The sequence below is a fragment of the Syngnathoides biaculeatus genome, chromosome 5 (genome assembly GCF_019802595.1).
Source record: "Syngnathoides biaculeatus isolate LvHL_M chromosome 5, ASM1980259v1, whole genome shotgun sequence".
NCBI classification, from domain to species: Eukaryota; Metazoa; Chordata; class Actinopteri; order Syngnathiformes; family Syngnathidae; genus Syngnathoides; species Syngnathoides biaculeatus.
This window is the reverse complement of record NC_084644.1, coordinates 20353276-20374904: the sequence shown is the minus strand read 5'-3', so window position 1 is coordinate 20374904 and position 21629 is coordinate 20353276. Positions and strand designations below refer to the sequence as shown.

Sequence of the window (21629 nt, the reverse complement as noted above, 5' to 3'; positions counted from 1 at the left end):
GAAGTGCTCCCATTGCGCTCTGGTGTGGTTGATAGGTAATTATTGAGGGATCTTAAGTTTAGTTGAAAACGGGGAAAGAGAGTAAACTGAAAAATAATGAAGCTCAGAAATCCCTGCTGCCATCTGCACAAGCTTGCTCTTTGATGTTTTGCTTTAACATAACTTTTGACACGCAGACATTTTTCTCCCGTTACATTATACCCAATTCTCTATTCAGTACATAAAAGACACTCCATTGCACAGACCTCGCTAATAAACCTACTCAGAAAGAAGCAGCCGGCTACAGTTGACTTGCACTGGCTTTATTCTGACAACGATTTTAGCGAGGCTCAGCACTGCTTTGCTCCCAACAGATCACCGTTGACACACACACGCACACAAACATCAATAATCATGCAAATTGCATTCTTTTTTTATGATTACTAGGCAGTAATCATAATTATAATTATTTTATCTTTCCCACATGTACTGTCCCAGAATATTTTTTAAATCATGTTGATCAACATTTCCCTTGTGTAAATATTTATCTGGAACCCATTTTCTTTGCACACCTGACAGTATTGTTTCAGTATCAAATAGGTCCAGTATGTTAAGAGTCAAACCTCTCTTCACGGGAGCACGGCCTGATGGGATATGTTATTTTTGGCTCACCCTCGAAAAGAAACAGAACTAAGCTGGTATTAACTTTATTAACTTTCACTATTGACTATTGAACCAATGAAGCTACACATTGTGTTGAGTACTGTAAATGTCTCTAAATGTTTATATCGTGTAGAGTTACATTGCAAACATACTGATACCACAAACAAACCTTTTTTTTTAGTTGTTGCCATCATCTTATCTTAACCAAGTCAACATTTCATGAAGTGCTCCACAGTGTGCTCGAGTGTTACCAAAATGCTGATAAGCAAAATAAAAGTAGATGTTCAGAATTCATACTGCATATGGATCTTTTTAACATCAGTCCAGGTGTTCATTTCATAATCTGATGTTCACTTTAATACCGGGGAGTCAGTGAAGTATTGAAACTGGAACCCCTGACTGTTTGACCAAAAAGGCTTGATTACTCATGAAGGCAATATCAGGATATTTTAGGAGATTAATGATGTTAACATGGTAGTGGAACCACCAAGTTAACTCGAATCAATTTACCTGTTGAAATGTTTATTCCATCTCCCTTGTAACCAGTTTATCTCGAAAAATATTCTATCCGACTGACACACTACTCATTCAAACTACGGCAGAAGAAAAACAAAAGGCTCAAGTCATCATTTGAACCATTTACAGTGAAGAAAATAAGTATTTCAACACCCTGATATATTGCATGTTCTCCCACTTAGAAATCATGGAAGGGTCTGAAATTTTCATCGTAGGTGCATGTCCACTGTGAGAGAGATAACCTAAAAAGAAAACCCAGAAATCGCAATGTATAATTTTTTTAAATGATTTATTTGTGTGAAACAGCTGCAAATAAGTATTTGAACACCTGAGAAAAACAATGTTAATATTTGGTGCAGTAGCCTTTGTTTGCACACACTGCAGGAGGGATTTTGGCCCACTCCTCCAAACAGATCTCCTCTAGATCAGACAGGTTTCTGGGCTGTTGCTGAGAAACAAAGAGTTTCCGCTCCCTCCAAAGATTTTCTATTGGGTTTAGCTCTGGAGACTGGTTGGGCCTCGCCAAAACCTTGTTTCCCATAATCTCACAATACATGACTACGGTCATGCTCTCCTTAATACAGTGCAGTCGTCATGTCCCATGTGCAGAAAAATACCCCCAAAGCATGATGCTACCACCCCCATGCTTCATAGTAGGGATGATGCTCTTGGGATGGAACTCATCATTCGTCTTCCTCCAAACACGGTTAGTGGAATTCAACAACTCAACAATTTCTCCGTAGTCCTTTCCAGCCGTGTGGAGTTGTACAATTTTGTCTCTGGTGTCTTTGGACAGCTCTTTGGTCTTGACCATGTTACAAGTTTGAGTATTAATGATTGTATGGGGTGGACAGGTGTTTTTATGCAGTTAACGACCTCGCACATGTGCATCTGATTCAGGATAATAAATAGAGTGGAGGAGGACTTTTAAAGATGGACTAACAGGTCAGGGTCAGAATTTTAGCTGATAGACGGGTGTTCAAATACTTATTTACAGCTGTATCACACAAATAAATTGTTAAAAAAATCATACATAGCGATTTCTGGATTTTTCTTTTTAGATTCTCTCTCTCATAGTGGACATGCACCTACGATGAAAATTTCAGGCCCCTCCATGATTTCAAAGTGAGCAAACTTGCAATATAGCAGGGTGTTCAAATACTTATTTTCTTCACTGTACTGTGCACTGTTTTACAAATTTGGCTGCACAGTGACTCAGCTGGAAAGCGTTGCCCTCACAGTCCTGAGGTCCCGGGTTCAATCCCGGCCCTGCCTGTTGGGAGTTTGCATGTTCTCCCCGTGCCTGTGTGGGTTTCTCCAGGCACTCTGGTTTCCTCCCACATCCCAAAAACATGCAACATGAATTGGATACTCTAAATTGCCCCAGGTGTGACTGTGAGTGTGGCTGTTTGTCTCTCTTTGCCCTGTGATTTGCTGGCAACCAGTTGATGGTGTACCCTGCGTCCTGCCCGTTGACAGCTGAGTAGGCTCCAGCACTTCCCACGACCCTTGTGAGGATAAGCGGCTAAGAAAATAGTCAGATGAATGGATATTTTTTAAATTGTTCAGCCTTGGTCGACCAACATGTGTTTCCTTACTAGTTGTGCCATCAGAAATTTTACCACCATGAAGTATATGTGATGTCAAAGTAAAAAGATTTAGCTTAGAATCTTTCTATATTGTGAAGCAGAAGTATACTTAAATTCTGTGCTCCCAGTGAAAACACACTATGTAAAGTAATAATAGCGGTCTACGACAAACAAATATTTAGGTGTTTTCTTTGACACCAGCGTAATTCAGAGTTATGGGATTAAGTCATTTGACATTGATTTTACAATATGGGTCAGCACGTTGTGTCTCTCATCTCAAAACAAATTGAACGTGGGAGGTATGTTCCTAAGTGGACGTACAAGTATCTGCTCTGAAGGCGAATGGAGATGATTGCAAAAACATAAAAAGATAAAAACTCAATTTTCTTGCTTGTCTGGATGGATATTTAAGTACACGCAGGAGTAAAAAGGAAGAATTGGCTCATGCTAGAAGACAAAATCAGAAATTGAGGATAGCAGGTAAACACGATGGCACCTTTGTGCTGCATTTAAAATTCATGGTGTACTTTTTCATTGATTTTTTTGGTTAAATAGATTTTATTTATATTTATATTTATTTATAATGTTGACAAAAGGATTTTCTTTCAATGATTGATTTGTAGTGGCACAGTGTCGAAGCTGTAGAGCATTGGCCTCACAGTTCTGAGGACCAGAATTGAAAACCCGACCCTGGCTGTGTGGAGTTTGCATTTTCTTCCCGTGCCTGCGTGGGTTTTCATGCAACATTAATTGGGCATTCTAAACTGCCCCTAGCTGGGATTGTGAGTGCGATTGTTGTCTGTCTCCATGTGCCCTGCGATTGGCTGGCAACCAGTCCAGGGTATACCCTGCCTCCTGCCCGATGACAGCTGGAATTGGCTGCACCATTTCTATGACCCTTGTGAGGATAAGCAACTAAGAAAATGGATGGATGGATGGATGGATGGATGGACGGACGATTGATTTGTGCAGGGATTACGGACTTGGATGGAAGGATGTTGACATCAGGTAGGGAAAATTATTTAATTTGGCATTTTGCTCTCACTATTGTTAATTTAAAGTCATTTATGTTTTTAAACATGTATATATCCTTGACATAGTCAGGCTTCGACACATTATTCTCTCCTGATGCTGGCCAGAGGGAAGCTAGCCTACTGGGAATGGATGGAACATGCTGCTGAAATGGATATATTTTTCTCAGATAAACCAGAAAGCTCCCATTAAATAATGATGAAAAAAACATGTGCCTTGTATGATGCTTGTTTGAGTGTGTACATGTGAAAGAGCGATGAAACTCCCTCCCGTGTCAGTAAGTGCTAAAATTTGGGCTATCACTGTAATGTTTTTTCTTTCCAACATCCCAAAAGGTTTTGCATGAAATAAAAATGTTCAAGTTAAACTTTTAGGATAACCAAAATGAATATTTTTTTTTAATTAATGAAAGATAAAATATTCATTGTGATGGATGATTTCAGTTGTTTTAAATCATCCACTGTTTAATTTTTTCGGTGTGCAGGGAGGAGACAATTGTGTGAGCAGAAGTGAACTCAAAGCAAGGACTCCTAAACACAATAAAATCATTTTACCTGTGGAGGGAGCATCTCATCCACTTCATTTTGTATATGAGGACACACATCACCAAACAGAAGCCACAAAACCCAGTCCACCTCTACTTCCTTTACATCCATTTTAGTTTTGTCACAATAGTAGGGGGATTGCTCCTGTGGGCAATGTGGTTGTTTATCCATAAGAGTCCCTCTGCATGACAGTTATTCAAATTTACAGAGAAGGCTATAAAGGTTAAACAATTTCTTGGGCAGAGGTACTGAGAGTGCTTTGACGTGCAGCTGTGTATCTTTAACTTGAAAACAGATGCATGCACACTTGCATAAGTCTGAGTTTATATGAGCATTGGTTTACACTGACTTCCCATTTTTTTTCTGCTGCAATAAAAACCTAAAAATACCATTCCACATCACATGCGTGGTTGGATTTGAAATATTCACCACAGATCCGTTGTACATTGAGAATAATCCTCTACCTAGTAACAAATCAGACTACCTATTTTTTTTTTTGCATGCTCCGCATAATACCTGAGGATGTGGGGTTTCTCCTTATGACTGATGAGCTTGCCCTTTACTTCTGAAAACATCAAAATTTAAGAGTTAAAAGAACCAACATTGAAATGCTACTTGTGGAGCTTGTTATCCGACTTCTCTCTGACATGCCGAGGGCATTATATACAGTATATCGCTGTGTATGCCATACTCAAGCTCTGTTTGAGTTAAAGTGCATGACCAGTGACCCATCAATCTATTATCATAACACTTAGTGAGAACTGTGGGAGGGAAAAGGGAGTGGATCAAACATTGTAAGACGCATAGTAGAGCCTCTGGAGCATGGGTTGGGAAATTATTGTGCCCAATCTTTAAGATTATTATTATTATTATGATGCCCTGGGATTGGCTGACAAACAGATCAGGGAGTACCCCACCTCTTGCCCCAAGATAGCTGGGATAGGCTCCAGCACACCCACAACCCTCGTGAGGACAAGGGATGGATGAATTCATTATTATCACCTGGTGATCAGAAGCACAAAAATCCACATTTACTCCATGGTAATGTGAGTTAAGTGTCAGGAACACAGCAACATGCAGGTGGGGATATGAACTGGCAACCCTCCGGACACATGTTTAAAGTTGCCAGAAGACCTCATCAAAGTAATATCAAACTGTTAATAATTTAACAAAATGTAACAGACATTTGTGGATTGCTTACATTTCTAAAAGTATTTGCTCATCTACCTTGCTCCCCATAAGATTTTAAGGAGTTGTCAATTCCAAATCCATCCATTATCCGAGCCGCATATCCTCACAAGGGTCGTGAGAGTGCTGGATACTATCCCAGCTTTCCCCACGCAGGAGGCGGGGTACACCCTGAACTGGTGGCCAGCCAATCGCAGGGCACATGGGGAGGCTCCAGCCAATAAGGTGCTGTCCTGCCATGGTCTGCTTTTCTTTTTGGGTGCATGGGGATTAGGAGAAATCTGACAGGCAGTTCGTAACCACTGCACCAGGAGTTAAATCAAAGCATCAAGAGAACCCAACTCTAAAAGTGGGAAGCTGGAATGTATGTTTAATGCGGACCACTCTTTCTGAGAACCTACAAGATGTCAGCAATTCTAGAAAAACAGCAATCATCAATGATGAGCTTAAAAGGATATATATGGACATCGCCAACCTCCAGGAAACACGGCTAGCGGACGCAGGCTCGCTAAGGGAGAACGACTACACCTTCTAACCGACTTACAATGAGCCACGGATACATGCAGTGGACTTTGTAGTAAGAAACACATTGCTGACTATGACAGAACTCGGCAGCAATGCCACAGAGTGACTACACACCCTTTGCCTCAACACCACCACAGGCTCCCACACCCTCATCAGCGCATACGTTCCAACGTTGCCCCTGTCATCTGATGCCAAGGACAAGTTCTATGCGACTCTTGAAGCAACCATCAGTCGTATCCCCAAAAGGAACAGATCCTACTGGGTGACTTCAATGCCAGAGTGGGTGCAGATTAAATCTCCTGGCCCTCCTGCCTTGGGCAGTTTAGCATGGGCACGATGAACGAAAACAGCCAATGACTGCTTGAGCTGTGTGCTTACCACACCCTGTGCATCATCATTGCCTTCTTGTAGACCAACCCCCAACATAAAGTCTCCTGGAGACAACCATGATGAAAGTATTGGCACCAGCTGGACCTCACCCTTGTCAGATGCTTCGCCAAAAATGTTCTTCACACACGCTCTTACCACAGCATGGACCGCAACACAGACCACTTGTTTTTGGGCTGTAAGATCAACATCACGACAAAGAGGTTCCACTATGGTGAGAAGCAAGGGAATTCCTGGATGGATGTCAGCAAGATGCGTCAGCCAGACCAACTGACCAAGACCTATATACTACAGGACACCATACGCTGCACTGCTTTTGCCACCTTCGGGAAGAAGAATTACGAGTGGTTTCGAGGCCAAGGCTGCCATAATGACTCCCATCATTGCAGACAAGCAGCACAGCCATTGACCCAGGTAGCAGAACTAGCATTTTCTAAAGGCCGCCAAAAATAAAGTCCAACAGACTGCCAGACATTGCGTCAACAAGTTCTGGACAGAGCTGAGTGAAGCCATCCAAACAGCAGCATTAATAGGGAACATCTGAGGGCTGTATGAAGACATCAAGAAGGCCCTGAGACCAGTGCAGAACAAGGCAGCCCTCATCAAGTCCTCCACCAGGTATGTCATCATAGACAGAGGGCAGCAGATGGAGGGAGGGAAACACTACTCTGACCAGTACTACATGTAGAACACTGTCGCACCTGTAGCTCTTGATGCCATTGAATGTAATAGAGGAACTTGATGCACAGCCCACCGAAGAGGAGCTAATCAAGACCATTGACAACTTGGCTTCTGGCAAAGCTCCAGGCAGTGACAAGATTCCCCCTGACTTGCTCAAGGACTTTAAGACCACCCTACTGCTCCCCTACACAATGTTCTCAATCAGAGCTTGCAGCAAGGGGCTGTAACACAGAACATGAAGGACGGCAAGATCTATAACAACAAAGGGGAGCACAGCGACTGCAACAACTACAGAGGCATCACCCTAATCAACGCTGTGGGCAAAGTCTGCTTGGGTTATCCTTGCACACTGACAGAGACTCGCCAATCGTGTCAAACCAGAGTCACAGTGTGGTTTTCTAGCTGAACTGTCAACGGTAGACCTGGTCCTCTCCCTCTGTCAACTCCAGGAGAAATGCAAAGAATAGCAGATGCCCCTTTACATTGCCTTCATAGATCTAACCAAGACATTCAACCTCATCAGCAGAGAAGGCCTCGGGATTTTCTTCGCACTGACACTCAAGCATACCTTCGGCACTTAAACAGAAGGCATCTACCTGCATACTCGGTCATATGGCAGGCTTTTCAATCTTGTCCGTCTCAGAGCCAAGACCAAGATTCGACAAGTGCTCATCAGAGATATGCTGTTCGCCGATGACGGCGTTAGAGTAACCCACACGCAGCGTAGAGAGAGAGGCTCTGACTCGGTACCTCAAAAAAAGCTGATGGAAGCTGCTGCAGAGAAGCGTGCCCATAGGCTGGCACTGTCCTCCACGTCCTCTTCACAGCCACAGATGACGCTGCTCCACCAATGACCAGGATGTCACCCCACGATCAACCCTGATCAACGGAGGTCTATGATGATGGAGATGATTATGATATTAGATGATATAGCTCCACTATGAGCTTAGGACGCGCAACATAGAACAGTGATTTCCAACCTTTATAGAGCCAAGGCACATATTTTACAGTTGAAAAATCCCACCGCACACCATCAAAAGTAAATGTCACCAAATGGATAGATTAATTACTGTATGTACTTCCTGCCATTTAACAGAAGAGGATTTTTTTGTTCTGTCTGTCATTCTGCCTCACTGGTTTAAATAAACGAATAAAGACACATTATTTCTTGGAAATGTTTTTTTTTAGCAATTACATAAATGTGGATAACTTCCCACAGCACACTAATGTACCTCGGCACACTGTTTGGGAATCACTGGGATCGAAGATGGATTGATGGATAAAAATAAACATACATTTTCTTTTGCAGTGATGGATTTTACCAGTTTTAATCCATTATAACTAAATCAAGTTCTCACATCCTTCAATTTGTCAGTATTTAGCCTGGGAAAAAAAAACCAAAAAACCAAACACAAACTACTTAACCCTCAGAGGAAATTCATTCATATTTAGGGTGGCTAGATCATTCTCACGTGTTTCAGCATGAATGGGCCATGCCAAAGCCAAGGCAAGTTTCTCCACGTGAAATGGCAGACTAAGGAATATTTAAACACTACTATCATGCAGAGGAGCCTCAATGTACTATATATAACAACAACAACCATAATAATGGTGAAAAAGATATGATAATATATTTCGAGGAGTTTACTTTTAAGGGATTAATGGTTTCTTTAAATTATGCTTCAAATTGTCCTAGAAGAGAAGAGTGCGCGAGTTGGACTAGCAGTCATCACTTACTTGATAACTAGTATAGCTTGCCATGGTAACTGCTAATGAAAACTGACTTGCTTAAAAAGATGGACCAAGCAAGAGGCCCTCAAAAGTGGAACCAGAAGTTTTACTTGTGTTTTTTAGCAACAATCCTCACTGGAACGAGGGCAATGCAAAAGAAAAAAAAACGGTAAAAAGTTCCCATGCGTGTTTCATGCTGTTAAAGGTATGTTTTATTATATTAAGATGGATGAGTTTAAATTTTAGTCAACACAAGTATTATTGAAAAATCAACATCATCAAATACATGTTGCAAGCAAGCAAGGAAGTTAGTAACCTCAGGCTGCCAATATTTGAAAGGCTTCTGCAGCAGCTGTAAGAGATAAATGTGTCATTAGATTGTTCTTGTGCAAGATGTGTCAACAAATTCAATTTTGTTTCATAAAATGGTTAAAATTGGATTAAATGAATGAATAAGAGAAATGAATCGGGTGAGACACTGGCTGAGTCTGCACAATTTAGGCTTGGCACAAAGATTTAAGGTTCTAATGTGGCCCTGGGGACATGTTCAGGTGTTCCTTTAACGAGTCTAGCCCATTCTGATCAAGGTCCTTCTTACACTACATGCCAACTCCAGCTTTCTCTAATGATGCAAGACACTGAAAGCCGCAGCTTGAACCTCTCCCTTTTTCCACCTATTCAAATCCGTGGGCTCAAACAGTTGGACATTATGACTAGACATCAATGAAAGACTTAATTGTTTTGGTCGGTTGGTGGAAAGTCTTCAATGGACCTAGAGGAAAGAGAGAAAGAAACCATGACAACACGCTTGGAAATCCATTCTCCCCTACAGAACATCCATCATTCTCCTCTGTTGTTACTGTTGGTCCTCAGTATACATGACAACTTTTTGAGCATGCTCTGGTCAAGGTCCAACTGACCGAGCTGTCGCTCAATAAGGACGTACAGTACTGTTTGAAAATTTGATAAGTTGTTAGTCTTTTTGTAAAAAGCATGAAACAAATTTTGTTAAGGCAGCACGGAAGACGATTGGTTAGCACATCTGCGTCACAGTTCTGAGGAGCCAGGTTAAGCCTTGTCTGTGTCGAGTTTGCATGTTCTCCTTGTCCCCGCGTGGGTTTTCTCTGGGCAGTCCTCCCACATTGGATGATTGAAGATTCTAAATTAGGTGGGAATGATTAGTTCTTTATATGTGTCACGGGATTGGCTGGCGACCAGTTCAAGGTGTACTTCGTCTCTCGCCCAGAGTTAGCTGGGATAGGCTCCAGAATTCCCATGACCCCAGTGAGGATAAGCGGTGTAGAAAATGATTGAATAACCTTGTTAAACATAGAGTATATCCATATCCTAATTTGTAAAGAATACCCTCCAATCAGTAGATACACAGAAAAATAAATACATTTGAATGTTTTAATCCAACACACACCACCACCACAAAATTGATCATTACAGGTATGCAAAAATATGTGAGCCCTTCTATTAGTGGGTTGTGAAGCCTCTATTTGAAACCATTACTTCAATCAGACATTAACTCTAATCAATAGCCAGTCTCTTATCTGTTTATGGGGGTTTTTGCTCACTATTTGTTGCAAACATCAACCAGATGTTGGAGTGACACCTGGTATGCACCAACATTCATGTCGTTATTGAACATAATACTATAATTTGCAGATAGTCCATCCAGCTGCATTCCAAGACCCGGATGCAAGAAAGGCAAAATAATACCGTAATTCCCGGCCTTCAGAGCGCACCTGGTTACAAGCCTCATGAGTACATTTGTAAAGGAAATACCATTTGGTACATACATACGCTGATGCTGAGTAAAAGCCGCAATGCCCACATTGAAAGACGAGATATTTACAAAGAAAGACGGTACACAGAAAGAGTTTAACGCTAATGCAAATGCTAGCGGCGTGCTAAAGCTAGCGCTAACAGGGCTGGTTAAAATAAAACTTAAAGGTAAATATCACTGAGACACACCAGTAACACAGCAGCAACACACTAGCACAGTGCTAACCCCAGCACAGTGCTAACAGGGCCTGTAAAAGTCACTTCCTCGGCACATATATTCCACCTGTCTCATTCTTAACTTTTCCACTCAAGTGCTCCCTTGCGGTGGTTAGAAAAAATGCACAAATTAGCCGCACCACCGCATAAAACGCAGGGGTGAAACCGTGTGAAAAAAGTCACGGCTTGCAGGCCACAAATTACGGTATTAAGAATAATCTCCACTTCGCACTGCAGCAATGTAGAAGCCGCAAGTCCCCATATTGAAACACGAGATATTTACAAAGAAAGACGCTACACAGAAAGAGTTTAACGCTAGTGCTAATGCTAGTGCCATGCTAAAGATAGTGCTAACAGGGCTGGTAAAAATAAAACTTAAAGTGGGACTGTCATCCCTATAAACATTCTAAAATAGATATTGTAATGAAAAATACACAACAGTATTCACTTCAATGTCTATACGGATACAAAAAGGGAGCGGAGAGCGCGTCATCCATGCACAAAGTTGCGCAACTGAGTGTCCCTCGACATCCAAGTGGTCGCCATATTAGTCGCATTTTCTGTCCTTGACGTCATCGTCACTTCCGCCGTTGAAAACGGGCAGTGCCTGCTACTATGGAACACGAACAACAAAGATATTCAGATTTTTCCGACGCCCCTTCTGACACCGAAGCGCTTCGAAAAGGACAACACTGTAGCGCCGGAAAAGGAAGTCGGAGGCGGAGTGTCGGACACAGGAACAGAACTTGCTTTATTGTTCGACATCAAAAGACTACTCGCATAACGGCGGGAACTCTGTTAACCTTTACTCCAGAAGCGCAACAACAAAAACAGTCCGTGCGGAACCTCGCACCCCAGCTCGAAGTCCCGCGGGTGAATTATGTAAACACCACAAAAGCCCCCCCAGAATTCACCCATAGTCAAAATCCTTGTGCTGTGGAGGGATGATGACCCGACCCCGGCGGGTGTGCACTGTAGGGGCCGAGGGGGGCGGGGCCGCACTGTCCATTGAGCCACGGGACAAGGGCTCAGGCGGGGTCAAGGGCACCCCGGCAGGCGCAGGGGCACAGGGCAAAGGGGGACGACCCCGGCGCGGGGGGAGGGCCAACCCCAAAGGCTGGGCAATGTCCAGGTGCGCGGGTTTGACCCTGTCCACGGAAACAGTTTCGGGTCTGCCGCCAATGTCCATGAGCAGGCTCTTATCCCCGTGCTCCAGGACCCTGAATGGCCCGTCGTATGGGGGGCGGAGAGGTCCACGGTGGGCGTCATGACGAACAAACACAAAATGCGCAGAGCGCAGGTGACGGGGCAGCCAGGCAGCTGGGCTGCCATGTTGCGACGTGGGAACCGGCGCGAACCCTTTTGCGGCCTCCAGCAGGGAGGACCGTTGCCTGGCTACGGACCAGGGCGCTGTGGCGTCCGTGATGAATTCGCCGGGGACCCGCAGTGGCTGGCCGTAGACGAGTTCGGCGGATGAGGACAACAGGTCCTCCTTGGAGGCGCACCTGAGGCCGAGCATGCTTTCATGGAGCAGTGGAACCGCTCGCAAAGACCGTTCGCCTGGGGGTGATAGGCGGTAGTGCGGTGCAGCTTGACCCCCAAACTCTCAGCGACTGCGTTCCAGAGTTCAGAGGTAAACTGAGGGCCACGATCTGAGGAAAGGTCGCACGGTGTCCCGAAGCGTGCAACCCACGTGCTGATGAACGCCCGGGCCACGTCTGACGACGTTGTCGAGGAGAGGGGAACGGCTTCGGGCCAGCGGGTCGTCCTGTCCACCATGGTGAGCAAGTAGGTGAATCCGTGCGAGGGAGGAAGTGGACCTACCAAGTCGACGTTGACGTGGTCAAACCTCCTCTCGGGGACAGCGAAGGGCTCCAAGGGGGCTTTTGTGTGGCGATTCACCTTAGCCCGCTGACAGGCCACGCACGAGTCGACCCAGGCCTGCACATCTTTCTTGAGACCGCGCCACACGAACCTCTGGGCCACCAGCCTCACGGACGGTTTCCTTCCGGGGTGGGAGAGGTTGTGGACCGCCTCGAAAACAGCTCTTCGCCAGTTTGCAGGGACCAGCGGCCGAGGCTGGTCAGCCGAGAGGTCGGACAGCAACCTGACGCCCAAGTCACCAACCGCGACTTCCTCCAGGCGCAAACCCGTGTCAGAAGTCTTGAGGGCCTGCACCCCGTGGTCCGAGGCCTGGTCTGCGCTCATGCGGGAGTAGTCGAGACCCAGATGCACAGTGCCGATGATCGCCCTGGAGAGGCAGTCCGCGACCACATTGGATTTGCCGGCGATGTGTTGGATGTCCGTAGTGTACTCAGAGATGAACGACAGTTGGCGTTGCTGGCGGGCGGACCACGGCTCGGCCACCTTGGACATGGCGAAAGTGAGGGGTTTATGGTCCACATATGCCGTGAACTCACGGCCTTCCAATAGGGAGCGGAAGTGGCGGATCGCCAGCCAGAGGCCGAGGAGCTCTCTATCGAACGTGCTGTATTTGCGCTCCCTGAGGACCAGCTGACGGCTGAAAAAGGCAAGCGGTTGCCAGGCGCCGCCGACCCACTGTTCGAATACGGCTCCAACAGCGTAGTCCGATGCATCGGTAGTGAGAGCAACAGGGGCCCCGTGGGTCGGGTGGGCCAGCATAGCGGCACGACTCAGCGCGGCCTTCGTAGCCTCGAAGGCTTCCATCCTCTCGGCCGTCCATTCAACGTCCCGGTTGGGGGCCTTGTCTTTAAGAGCCTCATAGAGCGGGCCCTTGATGTGGGCCGCCTGGTGGATGAACCGGTGGTAGAAAGTCACCATCCCCAGGAACTCCCGGAGGCCCGGAGCCGAGCGAGGTCGGGGAAAAGCGGAGACGGCCTGCACCTTTGCCAGAAGGGGGGCGGCGCCGTTCTTGTCTATGAGGTGCCCGAGGAACTGGATAGAGCGCACCCCGAAAACACACTTCGCCGGGTTGATGATCAGGCCATGCTGCTCAAGTCTTGCGAAGAGGTCGCGGAGGTGCATCAGATGTTCATCCTCCGAGGAGCTGGCGACGAGGATGTCATCCAAATAGACGAACACAAATGGCTAGTCCCTGAGCACAGAATCCATTAAACGCTGGAAAGATTGTGCCGCGTTTTTAAGACCAAACGGCATCCTCAGAAACTCGAACAGTCCAAACGGAGTGATTACAGCTGTCTTGGGAATGTCTGAGGGGTGCACAGGACCCTGGTGATACCCGCGCACCAGGTCAACCTTGGAGAACAAGATTTTGCCTGCCAGGTGGGCTGAGAAGTCCTGAATGTGTGGAACAGGGTAGCGGTCGGGCGTAATGGCGTCGTTAAGGCGGCGGTAGTCACCACACGGTCGCCACCCGCCACTCGGTTTAGGGACGATGTGTAGTGGCGAGGCCCACGGGCTATCCGAGCGGCGGACGATGCCCAGACGCTCCATGTTGGCAAACTCAGACTTAGCGACTGCTAGCTTCTCGGGGTCAAGCCGTCGGGCCCTCGCGTGAATCGGGGGGCCCTTGGTCTCAATGTGGTGCTCGACCCCATGTTTAGTCGTGGCAGAGGAGAAAGTGGGCCGTCTCAAGCCAGGGAACTCACCAAGGAGGAGCTGGTACTTGGTGCCGTCCGATAGCGAACTGGAGAGACCACCATAAGTCGCCTCATTGCGGACGCAGGCGACCGTGGAAAAAGTCAGTGCATCCACCAGACGGCCCCTCTTAACATCCACCAGCAGCCCGTGGGCACAAAAAAAAATCAGCGCCGAGGAGAGGGAATGAGACATCCGCAGTGACTAAGTCCCATGTGAAGCGCTGACTCCCGAAACACAAGTCCACAGTCCTCATGCCATAAGAGCGGATAGGGGACCCATTAGTGGACAGTAGGGCTGGCCCATGAGTCCCGCCAGCGGCGTCCTCCGCAGTGGCCATCAGGACGCTCCTCTGGGCACCGGTGTCGCAAAGGAATTTGCGCCCGGAAAGGTTGTCCTTGACAAACAGCAGCTGGCTCTTCGCGCCCACGCTCACGGCCGCTGCGAAGCGTGAGCTTTGGCGTTTCTCGACGCGTCGTAGTTGCAAGGGGCACCTCTTCGTTTTCGCACCAAAACGGGCATTGAAGTAGCACAAGCCTGTGCCAGCACGGCCGTCGGTGGCGATGGGGCCCCTGCTGGATGCCGCCCCCGCGCCCGGAGGCGAGTCACTGCGCGTCGCGGCCAGCGTCTCAGGGGAGAAGCGCTGGGTTGCCAGGAAGAAACGGTCGGCCTCGTCGGCCAGGGCCTGGGGCTCAGTGACAGTACTGTTCGCGAGCGCCGTGTGAACATGCGGTGCCATATGCCTGAGAAACAGTTCCATGAAAATGAAATTGGGCTCTTCCGTGGCCAGCAGGTTTAGCATCATTTCCATGAGTTCGGAAGGTTTGCTGTCCCCCAGTCCATTAATAGCCAACAGACGTCGGGCACGCTCCGGCCGTGAAAGCTCAAAAACCTTGAGAAGGTGAGCCTTGATCCCAGCATACTTATCTCGGGCCGGGGGAGAGGTGATGAAGTTCACTGCTCTGGCCGCCGTTGAGCTCCCGAGTGCTGAGACAACGTGGTAGTAACGCGTGGAATCATCTGAGATCCCGCGGAGGGCGAACTGAGCCTCCGTCTGTGCGAACCACGCTGCCGCGGACGTCTCCCAAAGCTCCGGCAATTTGAGGATGGCGGTTGCCATGTTCGTTTCAGTCTCGAAAACGCCGGGACTGACGTCAGGGTCACCAGTGTAGCGCCGGAAAAAAGGAGTCGGAGGCGGAGTGACACAGGAACAGAACTTGCTTTATTGTTCGACATCAAAACACTACTCGCATAACAGCGGGAACTCTGTTAACCTTTACTCCGGAAGCGCAACAACAAAAACAGACCGTGCGGAACCCCGCACCCCAGCTCGAGGTCCCGCGGGTGAATTATGTAACCACCACAACACCACACAACCGAGTGAAGTTACAGAGGCAATATTACACTATTGTTTCGAGCCCTCAGGGAAATATTACACAATTGTTTCGAGCCATATTCCGATGATATCCGATCACGGCCAAACCGCATCCCGTCCGATCCAATTCTGCGGCGGAGATGAGCCACCGTGGCTCATTGCAGCCTGCCAGTGTGGCTTATGACAGAGCCAAGCGGTGCTGCTTTAGGGGGGTGCTCACAGGTGCCGGAGTATTGAGCAACAGAGTCGAGCCGGGGCGCTTTAAGCGCGCACGCGATTCTTGGCTGGGTTCTTCAGAGCCGCCCCCGTCACAAAGCCCAACACGCAGCCTTCGCAGAAGCTGTGACTGCCAAGGGGCGCCTCAGCCGGTGTGGCTGAGTGTCGGCGCCCGTGGTGGCATATAAAGAGCTATGCTGTTTTTAGGGGTATTTTCAAAGTCGCCGCAGTACGCGATGAACACTATCGAGACGAGGCTGAGTGAGATATTGTTGGCTGGGCGACGCGCACATCGACATTTCATACGCTGACTTTTAGTTACGTTATGAGAGACCGATTACGTGGTCTGCTCCAAATTATTATTTTTTTAGTAGCTGTATGCGCACATCAACACATTTCATATGCGGATCTTTTGCTACGTTATGAGAGAAACTGATTACGTGGTCCGCCCCAAACTATTTTTTTTTTTTTTAGTATACACACCTACCTGTTATTTGGAACCCACGAGGCTCTCGTCCTCTGCACCTGTGCAATCCATTTTTCACAGCAAAGAGGGTCTCTTTCAAATTTATGAAGGGTAATTCGATTCTCCCGAGTGTTCAAGCAATGTCCAGCAATGCAATGAGCCGGCATTTTGGCTAACACGAAGGAACAACGAGCTATCTTCCCGGAGGTAAAACTAATGGAAACAAACGAGAACACGAGGGGGTGCCACTGTCCTTTACGTCACGTCCTGCTTCTTCTTGAAAACAAATCCCTGAGAGGATTTTCATGGCGGGAGGTAAATGTCACTGAGACACGCCAGTAACACAGCTGCAACACACTAGCACAGCGCTAACACTAGAGCAGCACTACATGGGCCTGTAAAAGTCACTTCCTCGGCACAAATATTCCACCGGTCTCATTCTTATCTTTTCCACTCGAGTGCCCCTTTGCACAAATTATCCGCATAAAACGCAGGGTTGAAAGCGTGTGGAAAAAAGTCACGGCTTGTAGGCCGAAAATTACAGTAATAAGAATAATCTAAAGTTCGCACTACAGCAATGTTTCTTTTTATCTTTTTTTTTTTTTATTTACAAATGGTGCATCAATTAGCTGATGGCTGGATATAGGTTTCAAATTTACCACATAAAAATGATTTTTAGAAGGGTCAATGTAAACACGCGCACACACAAAGTTCAAAGTTTATGCATCATGCGTCAGTGCAGCTTTTCTTGCAATAAACTATTTCGCAATCAAAGTACTCTTTTTGTGTTTTTACGATGTTATATAGTAGGAAAGCAATGTTTAGGTATGTGAGGTATCACAAAAACAAAAAAGGATCAAAGTAAAAGTTCTGCCACAGCTTTTTCTCCGTTTTTCTCGAAAACAAACTCACCATTGTTCAATTACTGTTTACTAAAGAATGGTAAAAGATAGACATTTACATTTTTACCGTGATAAGACACGAGGGTTAGAGCTTTTGTATCGTTGATGCTGTTTCTGTGGGGTACAGAACACAATTTTCTATAGGCCTGCAAAATTCAGTCGAAATGGTCAAAAAATGGCTGGCACCCATCTCGCCCAATTTAAGAAAAAAAATCTGGCATTAAATGAGTGATTTTTACCATTTATTTTTTTAGAAAAAGAGTGAGCATGTCAGGAGCGTTCACAAACTTTCAAGCTCCACTTTATGTGGGATGAAATGTGTATCTTTTCTGTGTTTACGTTTGTCGTTTCTTTCTGAGACTCTAGGAATCATCAAAGGGTGGGAAGCTTGTTCTGGGCATCCGCATAAAGTGAAGTTTCGTGTTGAGTTGCACATTGTAATGATCATTTCAGAAATGAAAAGGTTAAAGAGCTTCCCGGAGGTGTGTACAGGCCACAACAGTTTTAATTTAACTCATCTTATTGCTTTGTACTTTAACCTTTTGATTCACTTCTGCACAGTCATCAATGTTCCAAACAGCACTTTACATTCAGCAAGAATCCCTGCCTTTGATCTAAGGACACCACAAACCTGTAAAATTACATGATGTTTATGTAATCTGATTTCCTCTGTGAAATGTCACAAAGGCTATCATAAGAACTATAACATGCATATTATGAAATTAATACAGTATTTATATCTTAGAGGACTTTAATTTCTACATTGCTGAACAATTATTTTGTCACTGCTGTTATTACAGATTAAAGTCCCAATACTCATTTCACCCCTTTCTGTTGGTTTAAAAATATTAAACACCTAATGCTCAAGAACTCTCTATGAAAGAGGATATTGTTCATTTTTTATAGTTATATCCTATTCCCATTATATACATTATTTTAAAGAAGCTGCTTAACATCAGATAGAGTGTACAAAGCAAATAATGGCGGTTAAACTCACCTCAAAGAACATGAATAGCCCAATTCCTGAAAGGCAAACAGTGCACATGTGGGGGTACACTGTATTCTGATGGAAGGATGTCACAAAGGTTATTAAAACAAACAACTGGTTTAAAACTTTCCAACTTTTTAAAATTGTGCCAAAATAATGTCAACTTAAATCATTTCCCAAGAACAACTGACTACCGTAGTAGTCACTACTCCAGAAAGATTCACTAGTCGGCAAGCAAAAACAGTACAACTGAAAATATTAAAGGAAATAGTGTTATACCGATGAAATTGTTTTTGCTCCACCACCTTCTGAATTGCTTAAATATTTCCAAATGTTTTCGAAATGTAAACATGTCAGGATATTATATTTCTATACTGTATTAGAAATACGGCAGACTATGAAAACCAGACACGTAACACTTAATTATTAAAATACATTAAAACATTTTCCCATTCAAACTGATTTCGTTAAATTTAAAGTATATAACTGTGGTTTCTTTGCATTTGATAATTTACCAAACAGGTTAAGAAGGTGTAAAATACAATTATTTCTTTAGACAGATTGGTAGGGGCACTGTATGGGGCTTAGTGGGGAAAAAAATGTATCTGAGGCCCACCACATAACTTGCATATTGCAGATACATTACTTTACTATCATTGAGAGCCCTCTGAATGGTAATCCCCTTTTCTCTGCTGCTCGTTGGATTTGTTTCAATGTCGTGAAGCAACGGCGTATTAATGAACGTATAATGACTCGTATTGACTGACATCCTGAGTGAATTTCCTTCTCAGATGGATAAAAAGTCGGCTGGAACTTCTTCATGGAAGCCTTAAATACAGTTTCCACTGTATTTGGTCAGAAAAATATCTGTTGTCTAGTAGTCTTGTCGATAGGAAAACCCAATTTTCTGCATAAGATAGGCAATGGGCATTAACGCCATAATAACAAACAATTACAAGTTAGGTGGCATCAAGTCCATTGGAATGGAGATGCATGTTCTCACTGCAGTGTATAAAAACATGCCGAAAAGACAGTCCATTGAGCAAGTTGACGTATCCCAGGCAGCCCTGTGGCCACTTCATTCCCTTCCTCGATAGGAACATGAAGATTACACCGTCCCAGAGTGCTTCCCAAATCTCTCCCAGCATTCCACATGCTCTTCAACTGCCAACTGGCATACTGCCAAAACCTCCAAAATAACATCCCGCTCCTGATAGGGAAACAGAAGGCAGATGTTTGCCATCCTGATGAAACTTTCGAATTAAATGAAGAAAGAAGGCCTGGTAAGCAAACCAACCAAGGTGAAGTTATTTTGGAACACTTTGGAGAAATACTCACCATCCATTCCCAGTTCAAATCATTTGGTACACCTGTACACTCTAATGAAATCCAATACAACAACAGAACAAAATGCATTTATATATGCACTAATACATTACTTTTTTAGCTTGTGAGTTGGCTTGAGTTGACCCTGCAACTTAACCAAAATTCTACCACTATTTCAAGTGTGAAGGAGGCCTTTTCTCGACTGCATACTTTTCTTCCTTCTACAGATGTTTAAAACAATTAGATCACAGCTCTTCAGAATGGTCCAGTAAGTTGTTCTCAAGTATTTTTTAGATCCGTAATGTGAGGTTTGGGGTTCCTTGAAGTTTGTATGTTTTCACCATGCTTGCGTGGGGGTTTCTTCTCTGATGCTTCCTCCCAAATTCCAAAACTATGCACGTTAGGTTAACTGAAGGCTTTAAATTGTCCATAGGTGTGACTGTGTCAGGTTGGATTTGGTCCTAACCTGTTCAAATGGACATGATCCCAGAAGCTTTTTGGCTTGTCAATGTAAGTTTGAATAACTTCCACTATGTACAGTGAAGAAAATGAGAATTTGAACACCTGATTTGATTCAGGATAATACATGGAGTCGAAGTGGACTTTTAAAGGCGGACTAACAGGTTTTTGAGGGTCAGAATTCTAGCTGATAGACCTGTCTGATGTAGAGATCTATGTGGAGGAGTGGGCCAAAATCTCTCCTGCATTGTGTGCAAACCTGGTGAACAACTGCAGGAAAGGTTTGACCTCTGTAATTGCAAACAAAGGCTACTGTACCAAATATTAACAATGGCTTTCTCAGGTGTCCAAATACTTATTTGCAGATGTATCATGCAAATAAATTGTTAAAAAAAATCATAGATTATGATTTCTTGATTTTTCTTTTTAGATTATCTGTCTCACAGTGGACAAGCACCTACGATGAAAATTTCAGACCCTTCCATGATTTCTAAGTGGGAGAACTTGCAATACAGCAGGGTGTTCAAATACTTATTTTCTTATTTTCTCATTGTAGGTTTGTAGTTTTTGACCAACATATTCAGCAGAATACTAGGGGGTGAAAAGATGCCTGAAGAACGGAGGAAAAGTGTACTAGTTCCCATTATTAAGAACAAAGGTGATGTTCAAAGATGTGGGAATTATAGAGGAATAAAGTAGATGAGGCACACAATGAAGTTATGGGAAAGAGTAGTGGAGGCTAGACTCAGGACAGAAGTAAGTATCTGCGAGCAACAGTATGGTTTCATGCCTAGAAAGAGTACCACAGTTGCATTATTTGCCTTGAGGATGCTCGTGGGAAAGTACAGAGAAGGTCAGAAGGAGCTACCGAGAGAGGAACTGTGGTACTGCATGCGTAAGTCTGGTGTGGCAGAGAAATATGTTAGAATAGTACAGGACAGGTATGATGGCAGCAGAACAGTGGTGAGATATGCCTTAGGTGTGACAAAAAAATTTAAGGTGGAGGTGGGACTGTATCAGGGATCAGCTCTGACCCCCCTTCCTGTTTGCAGTGGTAATGGATAGGCTATTAGACTGGAATCCCCTTGGACCATGATGTTTGCAGATGATATTGTTATATGCAGTGAAAGCAGGGAGCAGGTGGAGGAACAATTAGAAAGATGGACACATGCACTGGAAAGGAGAGGAATGAAGATTATCCAAACTAAAACAGAATATATGTGCATGAATGTGAGGGGCGGAGGAGGAGTAAAGCTCCAGGGTGAAGAGATAGCAAGGGTGGCGACTTCAAATACTTGGGGTCAACAATGCAGAGCAATGGAGAGTGTGATAAGGAAGTGAAGAAACGGGTCCAAGCGGGGTTGGAACAGTTGGCGGAAGGTGTCTGGTGTTCTATGTGATAGAAGAGTATCTGCTAGGATGAAGGGCAAAGTTTACAAAACAGTGGTGAGGCCGGCCATGATGTACGGATTAGA

The 21629-nt window shown here is 45.1% G+C and overlaps 1 protein-coding gene across 1 annotated transcript in view; it reads right to left on the bottom strand.

Annotated features, from left to right (window-relative positions):
- The window catches only part of prss35 (serine protease 35), a 47201-nt gene that overhangs the window by 24544 nt on the left and 1028 nt on the right, over positions 1-21629 (bottom strand). The gene's annotated exons all lie outside the window — the stretch shown is intronic.